This window comes from Scyliorhinus canicula, unplaced genomic scaffold, assembly GCF_902713615.1.
Source record: "Scyliorhinus canicula unplaced genomic scaffold, sScyCan1.1, whole genome shotgun sequence".
NCBI lineage: Eukaryota > Metazoa > Chordata > Chondrichthyes > Carcharhiniformes > Scyliorhinidae > Scyliorhinus > Scyliorhinus canicula.
In genome coordinates, this window is record NW_024055456.1 from 236,043 (window position 1) to 262,656 (window position 26,614).

The 26,614-nt window shown below is 49.5% G+C and overlaps 1 long non-coding RNA gene across 1 annotated transcript; it reads right to left on the bottom strand.

The window, feature by feature from the left end:
• Positions 1-251: 251 nt before the first annotated feature.
• On the bottom strand, positions 252-8,180 carry LOC119959549. The gene is made up of 2 exons (XR_005459224.1): positions 8,141-8,180; positions 252-489 (listed from the first exon to the last, which is right to left on the bottom strand). It is a non-coding gene; the product is annotated as an uncharacterized LOC119959549 (long non-coding RNA).
• Positions 8,181-26,614: the final 18,434 nt, after the last annotated feature.

Consider the following 26,614-nt stretch of genomic DNA (forward strand, 5'->3'; position numbering starts at 1 on the left):
CACTGTCACATTGCTGTGTGTGGGATCTTGCTTTGTGGAAATTGGCTGCTGCATTTCCTATAACAGTGACGTCACTTCCGAAGCTCTTTGGGACAAGCTGTGGTTGTGAAAGGCGCTACAGAAGTGCAAGTTTTAAATTGAAGATTGATGCTTTCTGATCCTTAATTGATTTCAGGCATCCTCGATTAATAGATTTGCTTTGGTTCGGACTAGACTTTAACCAATTAAAGCAAAGACGAAATTCTGGACAGTAAATTTTAAAAGGAGTTTTTTAAAGACAAGCTTTACTGACTGACTTGAAGACATTAACGTTTACAACTTCATGCAGGTGATCAGTCTGTGGAAGCGTAACCCTCCCTGGCTCCTCCTTTGACAGTAATTTCTTTGGAACTCGGCCTCGAGAGTCTTCCGTACTTGACCATCAAGGAAGGCCTTCGGAACGTCGACCTTTATCCCCAAAGTGACCATTACCTCATGTCAGAGTTGGGCCTGTTGTAACATGACCATTGGTGAATTGGGCACTAGTTTAATTTAATTGGATCTTTAATTACTGACACCACCTTCTCTCATTACCTTTGACAGGAATACAATTGAACAGTTTCATACTATCCCTTTATCTGATTCTGTACAACCCCTTATTCAAACAGTTTCAAATGTTGAGGCTAATCAGAGTTGGAAGGTCTCCCTTGCCGGTACATTTATCCTCATCGCACATTCTTTATATACACAGCGATTAAGCTTTTATATTTTTACAACAAATAAAACTCAGACTTTTACTAGAACGACCGATTCATTATTGTTTAATTAATTGTAACTCAATTAAGGATCACAACTTATTTAATCATGTTACAGACTGGTAGCTAATTAATACATTAATATTTAATTTATATTAAATATATCCAGTGCTATATCCAGCCGCCTCTTGAATATATTCAATGTTTTAGCATCAACTACTTCCTGTGGTAATGAATTCCACAGGCTCACCACTCTTTGGGTGAAGGAATGTCTCCTCATCTCTGTCCGAAATGGTTTACCCTGAATCCTCAGGCCCCTGAATTGGAAAAAATGAATCTCAGAACCCCTGGTTCTGGACACACCCATCATTGGTAACATCTTCCCTGCACCTCCTATCTAGTCCTGTTAGAATTTTAAAGTCTCTATGAGATCCCCCCTCATTCTTCTGAACTCCAGCGAGAACAATCCCAACCTCGTCGATCTCTCCTCATATGACAGTCCTGCCATCCCTGGAATCAGCCTGGTAAACCTTTGCTGCACTCCCTCGAAAGCAAGAACACCCTTCCTCAGAAAAGGAGACCAAAACTGCACACAGTATTCTCGGTGTGGTCTCATCAAGGCCCTGTGCAATTGCAGCAACACATCCCTGCTTCTGTACTCTAAACCTCTCGGAATGAAGGCCAACATACCATTAGCCGGGGCGGCATGTGGCGCAGTGGTTAGCACTGGGACTGCGACGCTAAGGACCCAGGTTTGAATCCCGGCCCTGGGTCACTGTGGCGTTTGCACATTCTCCCCATGTCTGCTTGGGTTTCAGCCCCACAACTCAAAGATGTGCAGGTTAGGTGTATTGGCTATGCTAAATTGCCCCGTAATTGGAGAAAAAAATAATTGAGTACTCTATTTATCTTAAACAAAACATACCATTAACCTTGTTGACCGCCTGCTGCACCTGCATGCTTACCTTCAGCAACTGGTGCACAAGGACACCCAGGTCCCGCTGCACACTTCCCTCTCCCAATTTACAACCATCCAGGTAGTAATCTGCCTTCCTGTTTTTGCTTCCAAAGTGAATAACCTCACACTTATCCAAATTATACTGCATCTGCCATTGATTTGCCCACTCGCCCAACCTGTCCAGATCATGCTGCAGGATCCCTGCATCCTCGTCACAGTTCACCGTCCCACCCAACTTGGTATCATCTGCGAACTTTGAGATGTTACATTTTGTTCCCTCATCCAAATTATTAATATATATTGTGAATAGCTGGGGTCCCAGCACCAATCCCTGTGGTACCCCACTAGTTACTGCCTGCCAATTTGAAAAGGACCAATTAATTCCTACTCTTTGTTTCCTCTCTGCCAACCAGTTTTCTATCCACCTCAATACACTTCCCCCAATCCCATGTGCTTTAATTCTGCACAATAATCTCTTAGGCAGGACTTTGTCAAACGCCTTCTGAAAGTCCAAATATACCACATCGACTGGCTCCCCCTTGTCAACTGTACTGGTTACATCTTCAAAGAATTCCAACAGATTTGTCAAGCATGATTTCCCCTTCATAAATCCATGCCGACTCTGACTGATCCTGCCACTACTTTCCAAATGTTCCGCTACAAAGCCCTTGATAATGGATTCAAGAATTTTCCCCACTACCGATATTAGGCTTACTGGTCCATAATTCCCTGCTTTCTCTCTACCTCTCTACAGAACCAAAGTATGTATTCAATTGCTCAGCCATTTCTTTGCCCCTTATTAAGCATTCCCCTGTTTCTGTCTGTAGGGGGCCTACATTTCTCTTTACCAATCTCTTTCTCTTCACATATAGAAACTCTTGAGTGTCAGTCTTTATGTTCCTTGCAAGCTTACTTTCATACTGTACTTTCCCCTTCTTTTTTAAAAATTTTTTTTATTTTTTAAAATAAATTTAGATTAGCCAATTATTTTTTCCAATTAAGGGGCAATTTAGCGTGGCCAATCCACCTACTCTGCACATTTTTGGGTTGTGGGGGCGAAACCCACGCAGACACGGGGAGAATGTGCAAATTCCACACGGACAGTGACCCAGAGCCGGGATCGAACCTGGGACCTCAGCGCCGTGAGGCGGTTGTGCTAACCACTAGGCCACCGTGCTGCCCTAACTTTCCCCTTCTTAATCAATCCCGTTGTCCTACTTTGCTGAATTCTAAACTGCACCTAATCCTCAGATCTATTATTTTTCTTGGCCAATCTGTATGCTTCTTCCTTGGATCGCATACTATTTCTAATTTCCTTTGTAAGCCATGGATTGGCCCTCTTACCCATTTTGCTTTTGTGCCAGACAGGAATGAACAGTTGCTGTAGTTCCTCCATGCGGTCCTTGAATGTTTGCCGTTGCCTATCCACTGTCATCCCTTTAAGTAACTCTCCATAATCTATCAAGGCCAACTCATGCCTCATATCTTCATAGTTCCCTTTATTAAGATTCAGCACCCAAGTCTCCGAATCAACAACTTCACTCTCCAACGTGATAAAAATTATCATGTTATGATCGCTCATAATATTCTAACAGGACTTGATTTTCCCGATGGTGGGAGTGTACAGAATAAGAGGTCGCAATCTGAGGATACGGGGAGACCATTTAGACACAGATGAGGAGAAATTTCTTCAACGGGAGAGTGGTGACCCTGTGGAATTTTTTTACACGGGAAATAGTTGAGGCCAATACATTGTATATTTTCAACAAGCAATTAGATATAGCACTGAGGGCGAAGGGGATTTAAGGATATGGAGGGGAAAGCGGGATTTAGATATTGAGTGGGATGATAAGCCATGATCACAATGAAAGGCAGAGCAGGCGCAAAGGGCCAAATGGCCTTTTCCTGTGCCTATTTTCTATGTAATCCTTCCCACACTAAGAGCAGATGAATGGCTTCTCCCCAGTGTGAACTTGCTGGTGTGTCTGCAGACAGGATAACTGTGTGAATCCATTCCCACAGAGGGAGCAGGTGAATGGTCTCTCCCCAGTGTGAACTTGCTGGTGTGTCTGCAGACAGGATAACTGTGTGAATCCATTCCCACAGAGGGAGCAGGTGAATGGCTTCTCCCCAGTGTGAACTCGCTGATGTCTCTGCAGGATGAATGAATCAATAAATCCCTTCCCACACTGAGGGCAGGTGAATGGCTTCTCCCCAGTGTGAACTCGCTGGTGTGTCTGCAGGGTGGATAACTGAGTGAATCCCTTCCCACACTGAGCGCAGGTGAACGGCCTCTCCCCAGTGTGAACTCGCTGATGTTTCCGCAGGGTAGATGCATCAATGAATCCCTTCCCACACTGAGCGCAGGTGAATGGCCTTTCCCCAGTGTGAAGTCGTTGGTGTCTCTGCAGGGTGGATGAATCGCTGAATCCCTTCCCACACTGAGAGCAGGTGAATGGTCTCTCCCCAGTGTGAACTCGCTGATGTCTCTGCAGGGTGGATGAATCAATGAATCCCTTCCCACACTGAAAGCAGATGAATGGCCTCTCGCTAGTGTGAATTCGTTGATGTTTCTGCAGGATGGATGAATCAATGAATCCCTTCCCACACTGTGCGCAGGTGAATGGCCTCTCCCCAGTGTGAATTCGCTGATGTCTTCGCAGGGCGGATGAATCAATGAAACCTTTCCCACATTGAGAACAGGTGAATGGCCTCTCCCGAGTGTGAACTCGCTGATGTTTCTGCAGGGTGAATGAAGCACGGAATCTCTGTCCACACAGAGAGCAGGTGAATGGCTTCTCCCCAGTGTGAACTCGCTGGTGTGACTGCAAGGTGGATGAATCAATAAATCCCTTCCCACACTGAGAGCAGTTGAATGGCCTCACCCCCGTGTGAATTCGCTGATGTTTCCGTAGGCTGGATGAATCAATGAATCCCTTCCCACACTGAGAGCAGGTGAATAGCCTCTCCCCAGTGTGAACCCGCTGATGTCTCCGCAGGATGAATAGAGCACGGAATCCCTTCCCACACTGAGAGCAGATGAATGGTTTCTCCCCAGTATGAACCCGCTGGTGTGACTGCAGGTAAGATAACTGAGTGAATCCCTTCCCACATTGAGAGCAGGTGAATGGTTTCTCCCCAGTATGAACCCGCTGGTGTGCCTGCAGGTGAGATAACTGAGTGAATCCCTGCCCACACTGAGAGCAGGTGAACGGCCTCTCCCCAGTGTGACTGCGTCGATGAATCTCCAGCTTAGATGGGACTCTGTATCTCTTTCCACAGTCCCCACATTTCCACGGTTTCTCCATGTTTTGGGTCTCCTCGTGTATCTCCAGACTGGACAATCAGCGGAAGCCTTGTCTATACACGGAACATGTGCACTGTCTCTCCTCACTGTGAATAGCGTGATGGTTTTTCAGGCTGTGTAACTAGTTGAAGCTCTTTCCACAATCAGTTCACTGGAACTCTCTCACTCGGGTGTGTGTTGTGTGGGTCTCGGTACTCTTCCAGTCACACTGATGTTTCCACAGTCAGTTCACTGTAACACTCTCATTCGGGTGTGTGATGTGTGGGTCTCGGTGCTTTTCCAGTCACACTCATGTTTAAAATCTTTTGAACCCGTCAGATCGGACAAACATTTCTCCTTCTCACCAATGATATTCAGAGCCCGTTGTTTTCAGATCAGAAGGAATCGAGTGAGTTTGTCACATCGAGACGTGATGTTTGAGATTTCTGTCTATAATTCCTCCTCTTCCAATATCCTTTAAAAACAATTTACAAAAGTCTTCATTGTTAGTTCAGGATAGAAATTCAGAACAGACCACTCTAGTTCCTCTTTCGTTCTCCAAAAGCTGTAAATCTCCATCCCACACAATCCCCCTCCATTCTCACTCTGCTGTATCTACTATTCACCCTCCCAATTCTCCTGAAGGTGCTGATTCATGCTGATTGACAGATCCCAGCTCAGCTCACTGCTTCCTGACCAGGACACAGAGATTAGAATAGGAGCAAAAGTAGGCCATTCGGCTCACCGAGTCTGCTCAACTATGCAATGAGACCCTTGGCCGATCTCCCTCGGCACCATTTTCCCACACAATCCCCATATCCGTCAATATCTTCAATATCTGGAAACCTATCAATATTTGTCTTGAACATACTTGGTGACTGAGGCTCCATATTCCTCTGAGGTAGAGAACCCGGAAGCTTCATCACATCCCCGAGTGAAGAAATCCCGCTTATTCTCAGCTTTTATGCTATTTTCCTATCTGTTCCCCATAACCCTTAACTGCATTGTCAATAAAATGTTAAACTTGTGCTTCAATATATTCAATGACCCCCAGATACAACTGGTCCCTGTGGAAAAGAAATCCAAAGACTAACAACCCTCTGAGGGAAGAGATGACTGGAAATCTATAACGTAGCTACAGTCTTATATTACAAGAAGAGAAATAATAATACGTTTACTTTATTATAGAACCGCAAATAATATATCTAATCTGTTCCATATACGAACACGAGACATATCTTTGTCCAATATTAATTTAATGTTCCCTGAAATGTCACCTATCTCCTGGGGAACTCACCCCTTTAATTGAGAACATTAGGAAAGAAACAATTCTTTTTTAAATTAAATTTAGAGTAACCAATTATTTTTTTCCAATTAAGGTGCAATTTGGCATGGCCAATCCACTTACCCTGCATACCTTTGGGTTGTGGAGGTGAGACCCACGCAGACATTGGGAGAATGTGCAAACTCCACACGGACAGTGACCCGGGCAGGGATCGAACCCGGGTCCTGGTACCGTGAGGCAGCTGTGCTAACCACTGCGCCACCATGCCGCCGACAGGAAAATATTTTCACCAGATAGGCTGGTGAACGGGAGTGAGAAGGGGGTGAAGCTGCAGTGGTTGAACCAGTTTTGGCTGGTTCGACAAGCTTAGCTTCTGGGGGGACAGCATGGTGGCGCAGTGGGTTAGCACTGCTGCCTCACGGCGCCGAGGTCCCAGGTTCGATCCCGGCTCTGGGTCACTGTCCGTGTGAAGTTTGCACATTCTCCCCGTGTTAGCGTGGGTTGCGCCCCCACAACCCAAAGATGTGCAGAATAGGTAGATTTGCCACGCTAAATTGCCCCTTAATTGGAAAAAATGAATTGGCTACTCTAAATTTTAAAAAAAGCTTAGCTTCTGGGTCGGAACCTAGGAGGGTGGGTGTGGATTCAATTTATGTGTCTAGGTCGGGCGCTGATGGGAAATGGGGGGTGGTGGGATGGGTTAGAGAGCTGATAGCTGGTGTGTGTGGCTGTCACCTTGGTGGACCCTTGGACCGACCTTTTGAAGATTTACTGGATAGTCCCTTATGGCTGATTCCGTAATGGGGAGGGGGGGGTGGGAGACCCCTGATTCGGGGCTGGTCACCTGGAACGTAAGGGGTTTGGGTAGACTAGTGAAGAGGTTAAGGCCATGCTAAATGGGCAGCACAGTAGCATTGTGGATAGCACAATCGCTTCACAGCTCCAGGGTCCCAGGTTCGATTCTGCCTTGGGTCACTGTGCGGAGTCTGCACATCCTCCCCGTGTGTGCGTGGGTTTCCTCCGGGTGCTCCGGTTTCCTCCCACAGTCCAAAGATGTGCGGGTTAGGTGGATTGGCCATGATAAATTGCCCCTAGTGTCCAAAATTGCCCTTAGTGTTGGGTGGGGTTACTGAGTTATGGGGATGGGGTGGAGGTGTTGACCTTGGGTAGGGGGTAGGGTGCTCTTTCCAAGAGCCGGTGCAGACTCGATGGGCCGAATGGCCTCCTTCTGCAGTGTAAATTCTATGTAAATTGCGCTTCGTGTCCAAAATTGCCCTTAGTGTTGGGTCGGGTTACTGTGTTTTGGGGATAGGGTGGGGACGTGGGCTTAGGTCGGGTGCTCTTTCCAAGAGCCGGTGGAGACCCGATGGGCTGAATGGCCCCCTTCTGCACTGTAAATTCTATGATTCCAGACCAGACTGCGGAAGGGTGAGCCAAGTGTTTCACTCGATCTTTGACAAAGGGCTCAAGGCGTTGCAATTCTAATCAATACACTTGTCCCTCTTTCATTCAGTAGGATTGGCTTCCTTTTCTTTCCATCTCTGCCACCGCTTTGCATCATCAATAAGACATTGGGACTGAAAGACGAATCCAGTTTGATGGACAAGTTGTCTCCATTCTGAACAATGGGGAACAAGCCCCTCCCACTCATTGAAACATCGCCCCGACAAAGATGAGAAACGCGCATGCGCCTTGAGGCACATCCAATAAAGATGGCGGCCGTTAATCTGAGCCGAATATGAGGAGCTGCAGGTCCGCTCGGTACAAACGGGGTCCCGTAAAGATTTCCGAAGTTTGCGGCTTACAACAACTTTACACAACGTTTCCGCCCACCCCCGCGATCTCTCGCTTCCTCCAGATTGTAAAACGCCTTTTACCAATTTCGGATCTAAAAACACAGCCTTTCGCCTTCGCCATTATCCACACTGCGCATGCTTCAATCACAGCGGATCCCGCCCCTCATTCACTCCGATTGGTTGGAGGACCAGCTTCTCCCGGTTGGTCCTCCAGTTCCGCCTCCCTTCTTCCTATTGGTCAGGAGTTGCCGTCAATTACCCGGGCATTGTGACGGTTGCTGATGGTGAGAGCGGCCACAGGCTCAGGCTGACTCGCTGATTGATCAATAATAACATTGTTTCACATTTGGCTCTGGGGCTGCACTCGGGATTTGTAAACCCCGCCCCCCGACACTGACCTCTCACCTGACACTTCACAATGCCCGGGCAATGATTGACGGCAGCTCCGGAACAATAGGAGGAGAAGGAGATTGGTTGGAGGAATCAGTTAATGAGGGGCGGGGCTCTCGGGTGCCGGATCTTCACAGAAGAAGCAACCGCGCAGGCGCACGTGCCAACATAAACAAAGAAAGAAAGGTTCCTTTCTTCCAATGAAAGAACAGGGAGATTATGTTTGAACTTTATAAAACATAGAGCACAGCTAGAGTGCCGAGTACAGTTCTGGTCACTACATTAATCAACTATAAAGTAAGGATATATGAATCAAGTAATGTAAATCTTAAAATAAATTCATAATTTATCATATAGTTACATTCAATTTTAAGTAAATCAAATCTAGGGGATAACGATAACACTAACGAACAAAGGATTGCAACAGTTGGAAATTTCAATTTCTCAGTCAATTAAATTCTGAGGTGTTTAGATAATAATCATTTCAGTTAATTCTATAAAACAAGGTGACTTCAGCACAATGGAAGAAGCTGATTGGTGAGTAGCTGATGAACCTTCATTTATTTTAATATGAAATTGATTCTGGTTCAGTCAGTTAATAATCAGATAAACAAAGGCACAGTAGGGCATCCTAGTCCCGTGGAATGCACATCCAGTTCCCTGTGGGAAAAGCAGCATCTTTCTCATAGGCTGGACAATCACGCGTGCAGGAAATGTCATCAGCTGCAGCAACAGGAAGCAAAGAGGAGTATTTCTCAGGATACGATTCCATGCTTTGTGTGGTATATATCAATGATTTAAACTTTGACATAGGAGGCATGTTTCAGACAGTGACAGTCTTGCGATTGTGAGGAAGAAAGCTGTAACCTTCAGGAAAATTTCAGCCGAGTGATCAGGTGGTAAGATAGTAACAAACGGATATTAATCTGCAACATTGTGAAGTAATAAATACATTTGGGGCGGACATACAAGGCAAAGAGAAATAGTATTACTGGTATGAGTGAGAAGTGTAGAGGCACAGAGGGAGATTGAAGTGCAGGCTCACGTATCCCTGAAAGTAGGAGAGGTAGATGAGGTGGTTGAAAAGGCACACTGGGCAGCACGGTAGCATAGAGGTCAGCACAATTGCTGCACAGCTCCAGGGTCCCAGGTTCAATTCTGGCTTGGGTCATTGTCTGTGCAGAGTCTGCACCTTCTCCCCGTGTGTGCGTGGGTTTCCTCCCACAGTCCAAAGATGTGCAGGTTCGATGGATTGGCCATGCTAAATTGCCCTTAGTGATCAAAAAGGTTAGGAGGGGTTATTGGGATAGGGTGGAAATGAGGGCTTAAGTGGGTCGGTGCAGACTCGAGGGGCTGAATGGCCTCCTTCTGCACTGTATGTTCTGTGTTCACGACACCGATATTAAGTGAGACACAGCACATAAGAGCAGCGAATATGTCCAGCACTTTCTGGTGATGAACGATTATGGGCTGGATTCTCTGTCCGCAGGACCCGTTATGACCAAAAGCCGGCGGCGCCCCAACACCGATCCTCTGCCCGGGGCGGGGGGGGGGGGGGTCAGCAGCCACTCAGCATAAAGCCCCCGGCTCTACTTGTGGATATGCTGCAGAATGGCTGGGACAATGGCCGGGCATGCGCAGGGCTGTGGCCTGTGACGGCCGCACCGTACAGCATGGTACTGGCCGCGTGCGGACTCGGATTGCCAAAATCTGCCTCCCTGTAACCCCCCTCGCCACCCCCAGACCACCCCCCAGCCCCCCCCCCCCGCACCACCCCCAGACCATCCCCCCCTCGCCACCCCCAGACCATCCCCCCAGTCCCAGCCGAAGCCTCCCCTGCCAGCGGGACGGCTCCCCCACCCCCCGACAGTGACAGCGCTGGACACAATCTGCAGCCACCACACAAGGTCCCTGAAAGTCGTGAGGACACGTGTCCCACACCATCGGGGAGTCGGCCAATTGGGGGCGGAGCATCGGGGGAGGGTCCTGGGTGATGTCCTGGGGCCGTCCATACGGCGTGCGGCATACTCCTCGAGAAAAACCATTTTAGGGGGTGGAGCATCGTTAAAAGGGTGCCTCCTCTGATTCCAGCGTCAAAATGGATTGTCCGGCTGATCACCGAATGCGATTTCGTCGATCGGAGAATCCAGCCTATTATGGGCCAGGGTTTAGAGAACCCCAAGTACATCATGGAGTTCATCTGACCCATAACATTAAATAGATTTTGGTTATGGGGAGCACAAGGGCCCACTCTACAGGTGTGATGTAACAGAGAGCTAAAGTATGTTTAAAACAAAACAATGTTTATTCTATGAATCCAGTTAACATTTTATAAACACACAGTGAACAATTTATCAACTACCAATCCTGACCACCCCACCAAAAGAATACAGTACTCTATAGATAACCCTGGATAACTTTCCAAACAACATCCATAAGATAAATCCATTTTGAAATAAAGACAACAGGTTTAAATGTTCTACAGAAACAGGTATTACTCTGAAATCATCAATGATCACAAGACATAGGAGCAGAATGAGGCCACTCGGCCCATCGAGTCTGCTTCACTCATGGCTGATATTTTTCTCATCCCCCTCATTCTCATGAAGAAGGAGCTTTTAAAGATCGAGTCAGTGCTGGCAATAATCTCCCACCATTCCTGGGGGTGCCAGAGGACTGGAGAATTGCAAATGTTATGCACTTGTTCAAAAAGGACAGTTACAGCAATTACAGACCAGTTAGTTTAGAATATCCTGGGAAAGGAGTTCACTAAAATCAGCAACAACTCAGCCTCTTGTGCGGTTTTGGTTTCTGTTTCTCTTCCTGCACAATGTAACCTTAAACTCATGTTTACAATGATCCACTTTGCAAACAGAGATCTGCGGCTTCATTCATTTCAGCCCAAAGTGTAACCACAGGAAGAGGAGGCTTTGCAAACATCCCACCCTGAATGATGAGATTCAGTACATCAGTCCAAAAGACTGGCTCTCAGTCCAAAAGACTGGATCTTGTGTTTGTGGTCCCGGGAGTGTTCCCAAAACATTCCCTGGATCCGAGGGTCAGGAAACACTCTGGAAGGTATGGGGAGCTGGGACCTGTCCATGGGAGTAACTGAAGGTATGAGAACTGGTTTAAAAAGGAGAAGAGACCCTAAAATGGGGCAGTCGGGAACAGGACACCAGTTAGTTTCCTCATATCCTGGAGAAATTACTGTCCCTGCTGTGTATCTGAAAAAACATAAATTCATTTGACACATATCAGAATATTAAACTGCAGCAAGTTGTGGGATTATTAACATCAGCATGAACATTCTCAAACTGTCAGAATGAACATGGTTCAGTCCTGGATGTGATTAACAGCAGCATTAACAACAGAATCCAATTCCAGTTGTTGCTTGTGAACTCTCTGGTTTCTCAAGAGGTGGGACAAGTGGATGAATGTCTTCCCACAGTCAGAGCAAAGAAACGGCCTCTCCCCAGTGTGAACTCGCTGGTGTGTCAGAAGATTGGATGGATGAATAAATCCCTTCCCACACGTGGAGCAGGTTATCATAGAATTTACAGTGCAGAAGGAGGCCATTCAGCCCATCGAGTCTGCACCGGCTCTTGGAAAGAGCACCCTACCCAAGGTCGACAACGAAGCCCCGCCGATTACACACCTTTCCCAGGACAATCAGTGTCCACTCTCCTACATTACTCTGATGGAGTTCAGAGGCTCAGAGGAGGAAAAAAATGAGGACGGTTTTGGACCCGTGGGAAAGACTAGAATGAGGCGACACACTTTAAGAATGCGAGATGGGGAGGCTTCCGGTTGCGGCTATGACCAGCTAAGTCGCACGTTTGGCTGCTCCTGCTACAAAGGTGTTTTCGGGCCGATTGGAGGGCCCCAACGGCGCTGTAAGGACAAATCCCGGTGGGGGAAGGCTCCCTGAGGAGAACCAGACCAACTTTATGGTCGGTACCCGGAGTGGGGTGGTAAAGAAAGCAACAGCAGCTCCCCAAAAAAAGCGGGGGAAGAAGACCAAAATGGCGGCCGGTGGCGCACCCGAGGAATGGAGGAAATGGGCGGAGGAGCAGCAGGCCGCTCTCCTGCGCTTCTTTACGGAGCTGAAAATGGAGCTCTTGGAGTCAATGAATGCGACGACCACCAGGCTGATGGGAGCCCAGGCGACCCAAGAGGCGTCGATTCGGGAGCTGCAGCAGGAGATGACTGTGAGGGAGGAGGAGGCCACGGTCCTCGTGGGAAAGGTAGAGGTGCACGAGGCACTCCACCTGAAATGGCAGAGCCGTTTTGAGGAGCTGGATACCCGAATGAGGCGGAAGAACCTGAGGATCTTGGGCCTGGCAGAAGGCCTGGAGGGGTCAGACCTCCCGGGATACGTAGCAGAAATGCTGAGTTCCCTGATGGGGGCAGGGGCCGTCCCTTCGCCCCTGGAGCTGGAAGAGGCCTACAGGGTCATGGCTAGGAAGCCAAGAGCAAATGAGCCCCCGAGGGCGGTGCTGGTGCGGTTCCAGCGACTCAGCGATCGTGAGAGAGTGCTGGAGTGGGCCAAGAGGGAAAGGAGCAGCAAGTGGGAGAATTCGACGGTGAGGGTCTACCAGGACTGGAGTGCGGAGGTGGCAAAGCGGCGGGCCCGGTACAACCGGACGAAGGCGGTGCTACATGCAAAACGGATCAGGTTCGGAATGCTGCAGCCAGCGCGCTTGTGGGTCACCTACAGGAACCAACACCACTATTTTGAGTCCCCAGAGGAGGCGTGGGCCTTTGTACAGGAAGAGAAACTGGACTCGAATTAGACCCAGGGGATACTTGGCGGCCGTAGCCGCTCGGGTACTTTCAGCTGAACAAGCGGTTTTTTTTTTTCCGGCTGGGTCGGACCTGGGCAACTCTTATTGGAACGGTTTCCTTTTTTTTTCTTCTTTCTTTGTTTGGATCTTGAACTCTTGCTGTGGGTTTTTCTTCTGATGTTTTTTCCCCCCTTTGCCAACTTCCCTTAGTTATTTTATTGTGGTTATTCATGGTTATTTATGGTTATTTATGCTGTTTGGTAGAGGGCGACTGTTAAGTACATTGTTATTTGTTATCTATCTGTTATTTATAATGTTAAGTTGGGGAGGCGGGACGGGGGGGAGAGCAGATCGGGGATATGGGCTCCTAGGGGGGGTTCTTTACAGGCATGGACGGGGACGGGGGTGGAACGGAAGATGACGGGGTGGGGTGTGGCAGGGCGAAAGCGCGGGCTTTCCTCTGTTTTCCCGCGCGCGGGGCAGAGGAGGGGGGAGGGGAGGAGTGCGGGGCGTGGCTAGCAATGGCGACCTTTCCCGCGTTGGAGCGGGGCCAGGGAGGAGTGGCAAGGGGGGGGAGGCCCCCCCCCGAGCCGGGGGGAGTCGGAGTGTGGCAGGAGCAGCCGGGTCAGCGTGAACCAGCTGACTTACGGGAGTACGATGGAGGGTACATCGCGGCTAGGAGGGGTCCTAGCCTGGGGGGGGGGGGGAGGGGGGTTAGGGAGGGACACCGGGTTGCTGCTGAAAAGACCAGAAACGGGAAGTGGAGGACTGGAGAGGTGGGGGGAGGGGGCCATCGCCATGGGGAGCGGGTCAGAAGGGGAGGGTCGACCCGGGGCGAGCAGGGAACAGGACATGGCTAATCGGCAGGGGAAGGGGGCGGGTCGTCCACGACCCGGCTGATCACTTGGAACGTGAGGGGGCTGAATGGGCCGGTCAAGAGATCAAGGGTATTCTCACACCTGAAGGGACTGAAGGCTGATGTAGCAATGTTACAGGAGACCCATTTGAAGGTAGTGGACCAGGTTCGCCTGAGAAGGGGGTGGGTGGGACAGATGTTCCACTCTGGATTGGACGCAAAGAACCGGGGGGGTGGCGATTCTGGTGGGAAAGAGGGTGTCGTTCGTGGCGGAGGAGGTGGTGGCGGATAAGGAGGGTAGGTATGTGATGGTGAAGGGTAAGCTGCAGGGGGAGAAAGTGGTGATGGTCAACGTATATGCCCCGAACTGGGATGACGCGGGTTTTATGAGGCGCCTATTGGGCCTCATTCCGGGACTGGAGGCAGGGGGCTTGATCATGGGGGGGGACTTTAACACAGTGCTGGACCCCGGGCTAGACAGATCGAGCTCAAGGACCAATAGGAGGCCGGCAGCGGCAGAAGTGCTGAGGGGGTACATGGAGCAGATGGGAGGAGTAGACCCATGGAGGTTTGGTAGGCCGAGGGCGAGGGAGTATTCCTTTTTCTCCCACGTCCATAGAGTGTACTCCAGAATCGATTTCTTCGTGTTGAGCAGGGGGCTGATCCCGAGGGTATGGGAAGCTGAGTACTCGGCCATTGCGATCTCTGATCATGCACCACATTGGGTGGATGTGGAAATGGGGGAGGCGCGGGACCAGCGCCCACTGTGGCGGCTGGATGTGGGGCTGTTAGCGGACGACGGGGTGTGTAAAAGGGTCCGGAAGAGCATTGAGAGCTATCTGGACTTGAATGACACGGGTGAGGTGCAGGTGGGGATGGTCTGGGAGGCCCTGAAGGCAGTGATCAGGGGAGAGCTGATCTCCATAAGGGCACACAGAGAAAGAAAGGAGAGGCAGGAGAGGGAGAGGCTGGTGGGGGAGCTATTGGAAGTGGATAGGAGATATGCGGAGGCACCAGAGGAGGGGCTGCTGGGAGAACGGCGCAGCCTGCAGGTCAAGTTCGACCTGCTGACCACCAGGAAGGCAGAGACGCAGTGGAGAAGGGCACAGGGCGCGGTCTATGAGTATGGGGAAAAGGCGAGCAGGATGCTGGCACACCAGCTTCGCAAACGAGATGCGGCTAGGGAGATTGGGGGAGTGAAGGAGAGGGGCGGGAAGGTAGTGCAGAAGGGGCAAGAAGTGAATGGGGTCTTCAGGGATTTTTACAAGGAGTTGTATCGGTCTGAGCCGCCGACGAGGAGAGGGGGAATGGAGGACTTCCTAAACAAATTGAGGTTCCCAAGGGTCCAGGAGGGGCTGGTAGAAGGGCTGGGGGCGCCAATAGGGCTAGAGGAGCTAGTCAAGGGAATAGGTCAGATGCAAGCGGGGAAGGCGCCGGGGCCAGATGGGTTCCCGGTGGAATTCTACAAGAAAAATGTGGACTTGGTGGGACCGGTACTGGTACGAGCCTTTAATGAGGCGCGAGAGGGGGGGGGGTTCTGCCCCCGACAATGTCGCAGGCTCTGATCTCCCTGATATTGAAGCGGGATAAAGACCCCGTGCAGTGCGGGTCCTACAGGCCTATCTCGCTTCTGAACGTGGATGCCAAGTTGCTGGCAAAGATCCTGGCAGCTAGAATAGAGGATTGTGTGCCAGGGGTAATCCATGAGGACCAGACAGGGTTCGTGAAGGGGCGGCAGCTCAACACGAACGTGCGGAGATTGCTGAATGTAATTATGATGCCGGCAGTGGAGGGGGAGGCTGAGATAGTGGTAGCGCTGGACGCGGAGAAGGCATTCGATAGGGTGGAGTGGGAGTACCTGTGGGAGACATTGGAACGGTTTGGGTTTGGGGAAGGGTTTATTAAGTGGGTGAAGTTGCTCTACTCGGCCCCGACGGCGAGTGTAGTGACAAACGGGAGGAGGTCGGAGTATTTCGGGCTCCACCGAGGGACCAGGCAGGGATGTCCCCTATCCCCCCTACTTTTCGCACTGGCGATTGAACCGTTGCTGATGGCACTGAGGGGTTCAGGGGGGTGGAGAGGACTGACTAGGGGAGGGGAGGAACATCGAGTATCGCTGTATGCGGATGATCTACTGCTGTACGTGGCAGACCCAGAAGGGGGAATGCCGGAGATAATGGAACTATTAGCAGAGTTTGGGGACTTTTCGGGGTACAAACTAAATTTGGGCAAAAGCGAGGTTTTTGTGATACACCCGGGGGATCAGGGAGAGGGTATTGGGAGACTCCCCTTCAAGCGAGCAGGAAAGAGCTTTAGGTACTTAGGGGTGCAGGTGGCAAGGAACTGGGGGACCCTCCACAAGTTGAACTTTTCCAGGCTGGTGGAACAGATGGAGGAGGAATTTAAGAGGTGGGACATGGTACCGTTGTCGCTGGCGGGGAGGGTGCAGTCAATCAAAATGACGGTCCTCCCAAGGTTCTTGTTTTTATTTCAGTGCTTGCCCATCTTCCTCCCTAGGGCCTTCTTCAAAAAGGTGACGAGTAGCATCATGAGCTACGTGTGGGCGCATGGCACCCCAAGGGTGAGGAGGGTCTTTTTGGAGCGGAGTAGGGACAGTGGAGGGCTGGCACTACCCAATCTCTCGGGGTATTACTGGGCGGCAAATGTGTCAATGGTGCGCAAGTGGATGATGGAAGGGGAGGGGGCAGCTTGGAAACGAATGGAGAGGGCGTCCTGTGGCAACACAAGCCTGGGGGCCCTAGTAACGGCACCATGGCCGCTCCCCCCCACGAGGTACACCACGAGCCCGGTGGTGGCGGCCACCCTCAAGATATGGGGGCAGTGGAGGCGACACAGGGGGGAAATGGGAGGTCTGTTGGCGGCGCCAATAAGAGGGAACCATAGATTCATCCCGGGGAACATCGACGGGGGATTTCAGAGCTGGTACAGGGTGGGCATACGGCAGCTGAAGGACCTGTTTATAGAGGGGAGGTTTGCGAGCCTGGGAGGGCTGGAGGAGAAGTTTGAGCTCCCCCCGGGAAACATGTTCAGATATTTACAAGTGAAGGCATTTGCTAGGCGGCAGGTGGAGGGGTTCCCCCTGCTCCCCAGTAAGGGGGCGAGTGATAGGGTGCTCTCGGGGGTCTGGGTCGGAGGGGGGAAGATATCAGACATCGACAAGATAATGCAGGAGGCGGAAGAAGCATCAGGGGAGGAGCTGAAAGCCAAGTGGGAAGGGGAGCTGGGAGAGCAGATAGAAGACGGGACGTGGGCGGATGCACTGGAGAAGGTCAATTCTTCCTCCTCGTGTGCGAGGCTGAGCCTCATTCAATTTAAGGTGCTGCATAGAGCTCACATGACGGGGACAAGGATGAGCCGGTTCTTTGGGGGTGAGGACAGGTGTGTCAGATGTCTGGGAAGCCCAGCGAACCATGTGCATATGTTCTGGGCATGTCCGGTGCTGGAAGGGTTCTGGAAGGGGGTGGCAAGGACGGTGTCGAAGGTGGTGGGGTCCAGGGTCAAACCAGGATGGGGGCTTGCGATCTTTGGGGTCGGGGTAGAACCGGGGGTACAGGAGGCTAGGGAGGCCGGAATACTGGCCTTTGCGTCCCTAGTGGCTCGACGAAGGATATTAATTCAATGGAAGGACGCGAGGCCTCCAAGCGTTGAAACTTGGATTAACGATATGGCTAGCTATATTCAGCTAGAAAGGATCAAATTTGCCCTGAGAGGGTCGGTACAGGGATTCTCCAGGCGGTGGCAACCTTTCCTTGACTTTTTAGATCAGAGATAGGCGTACGGGGTCGTGGCAGCAGCAACCCGGGGGGGGGGGGGGGGGGGGGGGAGGGGGGGGCAGCAATGGTCGTGGGGGGACATGCACGACTGTAACGCGGGCAAGTCTGCTCGCTGCTCATGTCTGAAACTGTAGGCTGCCTTGTTTGTTAAGTTGTTGCTTGGGGGGGGGGGGGGAGGACTGGTGCGCGCGAGAGGGCGGGCGAGGGAGGGATATTTGCCTAGAGGGATTGTGTTGTAAATAATTTAAAAATTAGTAGGGGTAAATGTCTGTATGGAAAAACTCTTTCAATAAAAATTATTTAAAAAAAAAAAAGAATGCGAGATGGGGAGAACGTGAAGACTAAAATGAGGATAATGTTTTTGTTTCCGAGGTTCATTAGTCTGTCGAATTCACTTCCCCAGAGAAGTGGAGGCTGGGGTATTGAATTTATTTAAGGCAGAGTTGGATGATAGATTTTTGATAGACAAGGGAGACAAGGATTCTGGGTGCAGGTGGGTGGTGCAGACAGGCAAAGGGAACTGAGACCACAACCATATCAACCCTTATATTATTAAATGGTGGAACTGGCTTGGAGGGCTGAATGGCCTGTTCGTCCTCCTAAGTCCCAGTCCGATGGGTTAAACCCAGCAGCATCTCCACTTCAGCCCAAATTGCTTCTGCATCCAATGCCCATTCTAACTGAACCCTGCTCATAATTGGTCTGCCCAGACTTTCTGTACCTGCGCATTCCAGTCTTTTTGATTAAGATAGGATGCACTCACATACACAACTGTTTCTGGGTTGAACTGTGCTCCCTCTTGGGACGGGTGTGTTTTTCCTCTCTCTCTCTGTTCCGCCATGCCCCATATCAGTGTGTCCTTTACCAGTGGTCTGTGCTGCTCGTTTGGGAGCCTTTCTGCTGATGTGGTGGTGGGCATGTGCTGGCGTGAAATCTGGTGGTTTTGTTTTCTTGTTGATTATTAATTGGTTTCTGTTTCATAACAATAATCTTTATTGTCACAAGTAGGCTTACATTAACTGCAATGAAGTTACTGTGAAAATCCCCGAGTCGCCACATTCCGGCCCCCGTTCTGGTTCACTGAGGGAGAATTCAGAATGTCCAGTTTCGGTGTATTGTGGATGTTTTTACTGTATTGCTGATTGTTTTGTATTCAGCTGTGTTCTTTTGTGATATGGAGTTGTTAATAAACTAAAATATCTGTATTGACCCATGCAGGGAATTCTGAGTAGCATGGTCCACCATTTAAATGTAAGAAAAAAGAAAGATGATGTGTCAAAACCATAGAAAAGAAGAACTATATAAAACAACGAACATAATTTGCTTCCATTCCGCATAAGTGTCAGACAAAATTAATATATTAATTGCAATCAAATACTGTGACTTAAATCTTTCAGTTTATCATGTTTCTTTAACTGAATTTCTGAATTCAGATTCATGTGCTCAGTCTTTTCTTCCTGAGTCTCTGAACTCCATCAGACAGAGTAATGTAGGAGAGTGGACACTGATTGCCCTGGGAAACAGCATCAAGAGGAGCTCACAGGCCAGAAGGGCAAGGGAGCAGTGAGGTCTGTCACCAGACTTGAGGGCTGGAACCCGAGTTGGTCAGTCAAGTGAGTGAATGTCTTTTTTTTATTAGTGTCACAAATAGGCTTACACTGCAATGAAGTTACTGTTCGGGTACACTGAGGGAGAATTCATAATGTCCATTTCACCTAACCCGTGGACTGTGGGAGGAAACCGGAGCACCCGGAGGAAACCCACGCAGACATGGGAGAGTGACCCAAGCCAAGATTCGAATCAAGGTCCAACAATTTATATTTTAAGAATGTCTTCCATCAGCTGGGCAGTTGGCTATTTGTCAGTACTTTGATTTCCTGAAGCTCCTGTTTAGAGTTTCAGATAATTCTGTGCCAAGTGAGATGTTTAAAGGATTTTTATCTTCCTCTCTGCATATCGATGTTCATTAAGGATACATAAATTGTTCTCCCTGTTTCTGCATGGATCTGAGCCCCAAAGATGTGCGGGTTGATGGATTGGCCACATTAAAAAGGATACACAAATTCATTTCCCTCTCATTAGATATCAATTTTCCAATATTAGATGGATTGGGCTTCCCACATCGACGCTACGACCAAGAAAGCATAACAGCGCATATGCTTCCTCAGGAAACTATGGAAATCCAGCATGTCCACATTGAGTCTTACGATTTTTACAGATGCAGGAAAACATGATGGGAAAACATCCTATCTGGCTGCATCACAGCCTGCTGTGGAAACTACTCAGCCCAAGACCATCAGAAACTACAGAGAGCAATGAACACAACCCCAGTCCATCAGGTCCTCAGCGCCTCAGTCCCACTGCTAACAATTACGCCACAGGCCTCCCTCTTACTTGGATTTATGTATGATTTTTATCCCACTCACCCAATCGTCACATCATAGCAAACAAAAATCACTATTCACTAATTTTGATGGTCAATGGCGCGTGTATTACCCGGTATTCCCCGCGGTGGTGAATGTCCCCTATCGACACCGCAGGACAGCAGTGCGCAGGCGCAATGCCTGGCAGCTGTTGGAGCATGCGCGGTGTGTGATGGTGCCTGGGAAAGAGACGCTTCTTTGTCTCATGGGAAGCGGGTAAGGATGCAGAAATCCGGAGGAAGTGATAGAGCCCACTCTGGAGGGAGAGAGTTTCTAAACACGTGAAGGCCTTAAACCAGGAATACGTACCTGCAGGTCCTGCGTTTGCAGATTCGGTTCTTTTTCCCGATAACAGGCTCAGTTTCACGGCCGCCATCTTGATTCAGATGGAGCGGCGCGCATGCGCGTGTGCGGTGACGTCGGTAATGGGCGAGGCTTCGGAGACACACTCGGCAAGGTCCTTGTGCCCGATGCAGTGAAACAACCCATTCAGACCCAGCATTCATGCCCACGCTGCAGTGTCCCTCAGCTTCATTCATTTATTTGTCTGGCTAAAAGGATGGTCTCTTTCCTAATGTTCACAACTAAAGGGTTGGTTTCCCCAGAATATGGCTCACATTTAAGGGGGCAATAAATTAATATTGAGCAGAGATATATCTAATATCTAGGAGTCGCCCCCTCGAGCCTGCTCCTTACACACAAACTAGGAGTCGGCCCCTCGAGTCTGCTCCTTACATACAAACTAGGAGTCGGCCCCTCGAGCCTGCTCCTTACACACAAACTAGGAGTCGGCCCCTCGAGCCTGCTCCTTACACACAAACTAGGAGTCGGTCCCTCGAGCCTGCTCCTTACAGACAAACTAGGAGTCGGCCCCTCGAGCCTGCTCCTTACACACAAACTAGGAGTCGGCCCCTCGAGCCTGCTCCTTACACACAAACTAGGAGTCGGCCCCTCGAGCCTGCTCCTTACATACAAACTAGGAGTCAGCCCCTCGAGCCTGCCCCTTACACACAAACTAGGAGTCGCCCCCTCGAGCCTGCTCCTTACATACAAACTAGGAGTCGGCCCCTCAAGCCTGCTCCTTACATACAGACTAGGAGTCGGCCCCTCGAGCCTGCTCCTTACATACAGACTAGGAGTCGGCCCCTCGAGCCTGCTCCTTACATACAGACTAGGAGTCGGCCCCTCGAGCCTGCTCCTTACACACAGACTAGGAGTCGGCCCCTCGAGCCTGCTCCTTACATACAAACTAGGAGTCGGCCACTCGAGCCTGCCCCTTACACACAAACTAGGAGTCGCCCCCTCGAGCCTGCTCCTTCCATACAAACTAGGAGTCGGCCCCTCGAGCCTGCTCCTTACACACAACTAGGAGTCGGCCCGTCAGACCTGCACCATCATTCAAAAATTTCAACCTCAATTCCACATTCCTGCCGACCCGATAACCTTTGACCCCCTTGCAAATCGAGAATCTATCCAACTCTGCCTTAAAAATATTCAAGGACTCGACTTCCACTGCCTTTTGAGGACAGAAGCTCCAAAGTCATAGAATCCCAACAGTGCACAAGGAGCCCATTCAGCCCATCAGGTCCGCACCAACCCTCTGAAAGAGCACCCCACCCAGGCCCACTCCATCCCACCCACTCCATCCTCATAACCTGGGGCTGGTTCAGCACACTGGGCTAAATCGCTGGCTTTTAAAGCAGACCCAGGCAGGCCAGCAGCACTGTTCAATTCCCGTACCAGCCTCCCCGAACAGGCGGCGGAATGTGGCGACTAGGGGCTTTTCACAGTAACTTCATTGAAGCCTACTCGTGACAATAAGTGATTTTCATTTTCATAACCCCACCTAACGTGCACATCGTTGGAGACGAAGGGGAAATTTAGCATGGCTAATCCACCTAACCTGCACATCTTTGAACTGTGTGAGGAATCCGGAGCACCCGGAGGAAACCCACACAGACACAGGGAGACCTTGCAAACTGCACACAGTCACTCAGGGTCGGAATTGAACCTGGGTCCCTGATACTGTGAGGCAGCAGTGTTAACCACTGTGCCACCCCCTGTCTTACAACCCTCGAGAAAAAAATATCTTCATCTCCATCTGAAATGGGTGACTCCTTATTTTGCAACAGTGACCCCCTTGTTCCAGATTCTCCCACAAGAGGAAACATCCTCTCCACATCCACCTTGTCAAGACCCCTCAGGATCTTACATCGTTCAATCCAGGTTTTACCCAAAACTTTAAATCTGTGTCCCGACTGCTTGTACGATCAGTGAATGGAAACAGAGTTTCTTTGTCCACCCGATGGAAATCTGGCATAATCTTGTGTCCCTGAATCAAATCTCCCCTCAACCTCCTTTGCTCGATCCATTCTGGTAAATCTCCTCTGCACCTTCTCCAAGAACCTTCACATTCTTCCTGAAGAGTGGTGACCAGAGCTTTATAAAGATTCATAGAATAGAATTAGAACCATAGAATTCATACAGTTCAGAAGGAGGCCATTTGGCCCATCAAGTCTGTACTGATTCTCTGAAAGGGCACCCTGCCTCTGCCCACACCCCTACCCTGTCCCTGTGACCCCCATAGCCCCACCTAACCTGCACATCCCTGGACATTATGGGACAATTTATCAAGGCCAATTCACCTAACTTTTCCTTCTTTAGACTGTGGGAGGAAACATCAGCACCGGGTGGAAACCCACGTAGACACGGGGAGAAAGTGCAAACTCCACATAGACAGTCACCAAGGCCGGAATTGAACATGGAAGGAAAAAGCATCGTTCTCAGTGGGGAGAAACCGTACACGTGTTGTGTGTGTGGACGAGGATTCAGTCAATCATCAGGCCTCACAAGCCACAAATGCAGTCACACTGAGGAGAAACCGTGGAAATGTGCGGACTGTGGGAAAGGATTCACTTCCCCATCAAAGCTGGAAACTCATCAACGCAGTCACACTGGGGAGACCATTCACCTGCTCCAAGTGTGGGAGGGGATTCACGCAGTCATCTGCTCTGTCTGCACACCAGCGAGTTCACACTGGGGAGAGACCATTCAGCTGCTCCAAGTGTGGGAAGGGATTCACGCAGTCATCTGCTCTGTCTGCACACCAGCGAGTTCACACTGGGGAGAGACCATTCACCTGCTCAGAATGTGGGAAGGGATTCACTAAGTCATCCCACCTGCTGAGTCACCAGCGAATTCACACTGGGGAGAGGCCATTTGTCTGTGCCAAGTATGGGAAGGGATTCACTCAGTCATCCAACTTACAGAAGCACCAGCGGGTTCACACTGATGAGAGACCGTTTCAATGTCCAGACTGCAGGAATTGCTATAAAAGTTCTGGGGAACTGATGTGCCATCAACGTTTTCACACTGACGAGAGACCGTTTAGGTGCTCTCACTGTGAGACTGGGTTCAGACACTCATCTCAGCTCACTGTACATCAGCGAATTCACACTGGGGAGAGACCATTCGTCTGCGCCAATTGTGGGAAGGGATACACCACTTCATCCCACCTGCTGAGACACCAACGAGGCCACAAGTAACTACGGTGATTGGGTTTTGCTGTTCCTCACATTCAGGACTGAACCATCTTCATTTGGGTCTCTTTCTGCTGATAACAAACTCCAGCCCATTTACAGGGGCTAATATTCTGGCGAAAAGTCAAATTAATTAGATTTGTGTTAAATACGTAGTGTGCTGAAACTTTTTAATATCTCTGACACAAGTTTGTTCCTTTTGAAGTTCTCTCGCTCTCCCCTGTCTCTTCCATCCTCACCTCCAACAAGAAGTGTGAAGAGCTTGTGAAGCTTCTTTGTGACATGAGATTGAGTAAATCCGATCAGCTGCCTCTGCTGCTTCCCTCCCTTCCACGAGCCCACTGGACCATACTGTCTCTAAATTTCATCCTTTCCCGAGCCCTAAACCCATATCTATCTCTAGTTTCTCTCCCATCTCCCCTCATGCCGTCTCAGAGCTCATCTTGTCCATGAGACCCAGCTCCTGCTCCATCGACCCTATTCCCACTGAGCTACTGATCAGCCAACTACCCTGTGTCCACGGATATTGTCAACATTTCTCTCTCTTCAGGTACTGTCCCTCTGTCCTTCAAATCTGCCATCATCATCCCCTCCTCAATAAAACAAACCCTTGACCCTGCCATCCTTACAAATTACTGCCCCATCTTCAACCTCCCTCTCCTCTCCAAACTCTTTGAACATGTTGCCACCTCCCAAACCCTTGCCCATCTTTCCCAGAACTCCCATGTTTGAATACCTTGAATCAGGTCTCTGCCCTGTTGTGAAATACAAGAGACAAACAGTGGTTAGCACATTGAAGCAACATTACTGACATCAGGGAAATACCACCAGACAGACCCATCGGAGAAGACTGTGAGAGAGAAAATCCTACAGAATCATAGAATTTACAGTGCAGAAGGAGGCCATTCGGCATTCGAGCCTGCACCGGCCGTTGGAAAGAGTTCCCTACTTAAGCCCATGCCTCCACCCTATCCCCGTAATCCAGTAACTCCACCTAAACATTTTTGGTAGCACAGTGGTTAGCACAATTACTTCACAGCTCCAGGGTCCCATATTCGATTCCCAGCTTGGGTCATTGTTTGTGTCGGGTCTGCACATTCTCCGTGTCTGTGTGGGTTTCCGCCGGGTGCTCCGGTTTCCTCCCAGAAGTCCCGAATGACATGCTGTTAGGTAATTTGGAAATTCTGAATTCTCCCACTGTGTCCGAACAGGTGCCGGTATGTGGCAACTCTGGGCTTTTCACAGTAACTTCATTGCAGTGTTAATGTAAGCCGACTTGTGACAATAAAGATAATATTATAAAGGACCAATTTAGCATGGTCAATCCACCTAACTTGCACATCTCTGGACGGTGGGAGAAAACTGGAGCACCCGATGGGAACCCACACAGAGAATGTGCAAACTCAAATACCTGCAGTGATATCAGAGTGTGGGTGGAGCTGGTCTGTCTGTCTTCACTGCAGCTATTTGATAAACACCCAGTTCTTAAAGGTACTCTCACATGACAATTCTGAATTCTCCCTCTGTGTACCTGAACAGGCTCCGGAATGTGCTGACTGGGGGCTTTTCACTGTAACTTCATTGCAGTGTTAATGTAAGACTACTTGTGACAATAAAGATTAATATTATTAATAAAAGTGTTCTGGCAAATTTGCATTTAGCCCACAATGATTCTCACAGCCGGAAATATGACCCCAACAAATGGGATGAAGCGAAATCTTTAAAAGTCAAAGTCTTTATTTCAAATTGTTGCCGTGCTGTCAGGGGAAAGGGTTAACTTCTCTGCTTGTTTACAAAAGGGAAGAGGAAACATTCACAAAGCTTCCCACAGCTTGTGAGCTCCAAAACATAACTTCAAGGCTGAAGTTTATCTTCAGAGAATGAAACATTTTGGTGCCTTTTCCAATTGTCCCAGTAAATTGTGATTCACACTGAAAGGTTTACTTTCACTCAGTAATTAGAACATTTCACTTTCTCAGCACTGACACTTTAGATCAAATATCAATTGTTCACTTTCCTTGTAGCTGGTGTGTGGAGAAGATCATGTTCACTGTAGATCTGTCAGCACAGAAACCGCACTGTGCTTCTGGATACACTCAGTCTGCAACTAGATGAATATTTTAAACATCACCCAAGTGAAGGTCTTCCCCTGACTCTAAGGAGTGAGATGTCCTTGTCATTGATGCTGTCTCCTCTGTCACTGCTGTTTTTATTGTATCACACATGTTCCAAGCACCAGTCTCACAGCCCAAAAGGGGAGGGCAGGAAGGTGTGACAGTCAATGGGACTTTCTGTGTGTGAGCAGTTCAGCTGGAATTCCATCCTGGCCAGGCACCTTTCTGCTTGCTCAGCATCAATGGCTTTTTCCAGTTCAAATGATGAGAGTTTCTTGTCCAACTCGACCATGACAGGAAGCTGCAGGAGAGTCAAACAGAGACTGGGAGATGCCCGTCTCACAGGGGTACAGCTCACTGTTGTGTTCAACCCAGCTCCTCCTCACTCTCTCACCATGACTGACACTGAGCATGCTCAGAGCACACACCCACATTGGAACTGCGCACTGGCCTTGTACACTCACTGATAGGGGACTTTCTGCAGCCCGGGGGATTCTGGGTACCACAGCTGCCATAGAGCAAATAGTAAACATGAAGATTCTATTTCCTTGTTAGCAAAACAGAAGATCCACAGTTAGGCAAGATGTTGGGCATGAAGCACAATGAGTGGTTTGGATACTTTATTTAATACAGAAGCACATTATTCTGATAA